Source organism: Octopus bimaculoides, chromosome 29, assembly GCF_001194135.2.
Source record: "Octopus bimaculoides isolate UCB-OBI-ISO-001 chromosome 29, ASM119413v2, whole genome shotgun sequence".
Classification (NCBI taxonomy): Eukaryota; Metazoa; Mollusca; class Cephalopoda; order Octopoda; family Octopodidae; genus Octopus; species Octopus bimaculoides.
The window spans coordinates 9,548,023-9,549,342 of record NC_069009.1 but is presented as its reverse complement, the minus strand read 5'-3'; the positions used below and the strand labels follow the sequence as shown (position 1 = coordinate 9,549,342).

The following is a 1,320-nucleotide window of genomic DNA, read 5'->3' as shown; positions in this document are numbered from 1 at the left end:
GTTTACCATTAAACAGCAAAATGTTTTAGTTCCTTCATTCAAAAGACAATTAACTCTATTGTGTTTCCTAATTGAGCCATTTTAGCAACAGCGCCAACACTGCTGGACATTTTGTTAAATTTTGGTAATATCAATATTTTTAATAAAATTCATGTTACACTACTGGGAACTACAGAGGCTGCTACTTGTAGATAGATAGATAGATAGAGAGAGAGAGAGAGAGAAAGGAGGAGGGAGAAAGAGAGAAGGAAAGTGAGGGAGACAACAATGAGATGAAAGAAAAGTGAATATATCTCCTTAAGGGGAGACAACCGCTTCAGGATTTATATTTCATCTTTTGTATTTTTTCCTCATCATGAGAGTCCTTTTTCCTGTGTCTCAGGTTTTCATATAAAACCCATTTACTGGATATTCTTGCATTTGTAGGTAGAGAATAGAATTACTTTATAGGTAACCATTCGAATAAAATGTAGCAATGGAACCTGTTCTCAGTCATTTACACAAACAATATAACTCAGGTGTAGGTAAAATTTATAGAAATCAATTACAGTTATTTTATACTCGCCAAAAGATTCTGCAACTCTCTGGACTGCTTTCTCTTTACACTTGGGGCACACTGAAATAAGAATTGGAAATGTAGCAATGGAACCTCTTCTCAGTCATTCACACAACCAATATAACTCAGGTGAAGGTAAAATTTATAGAAATCAATTACAGTTATTTTATACTTACCAACAGATTCTGCAACCGTCTGGACTGCTTTCTCTTCGAACTTTGGACACACTGAAATAAACATTTCAAAGTTTTATATTTCATATAAAAATTTCATTGTGTCTGTTAATAATCTATATTCCATTATTGTGAGGCAATCATATCATCAATAGTCAACTGGTGACCACTATGCTTTCGGTCAACACTTTCTAAGCTGTTACTATATAACAGCTCGATATTTAGAACCACAACAAAATAGGCTAACCTTTCTAAATCTCATATTTTTCTTAAGACATCATATATACTAATCTAACAGTTCTGCAATAATCTTAGTTAGTTATCACTTTATAACACTCTTTTTCTCTTAGTTTTGTCTTTTCTTTCTTATGCCTCTGCTGGACATATAACATGCCATTGTCCCGCTAATCTTCACTAACCAATATTCTTCTCATCTTCTGTTAAATTCCAGTGTCAACCAAATTGGTCATCAAAGATCTGGCCACAAAGTCATAACACATTGCTTCAGGTAGGATAAACATACCCCAGCACTCATTTTTAAATGTTACTGTTGGTAATCTTTCATTTTAACTGCCCAGATCACACTTCAAC

General features: G+C 33.8%; 1 protein-coding gene across 1 annotated transcript in view; it reads right to left on the bottom strand.

The window, feature by feature from the left end:
* Positions 1-6: 6 nt before the first annotated feature.
* LOC106872841 (DNA-directed RNA polymerase III subunit RPC8) overlaps positions 7-1,320 on the bottom strand; it is a 38,487-nt gene continuing 37,173 nt past the window's right edge. The window contains exon 8 of the mRNA XM_014919974.2: positions 7-783. The gene's annotated coding sequence lies outside the window, so the exon portion shown is untranslated. The remainder of the gene's footprint in view (positions 784-1,320) is intronic.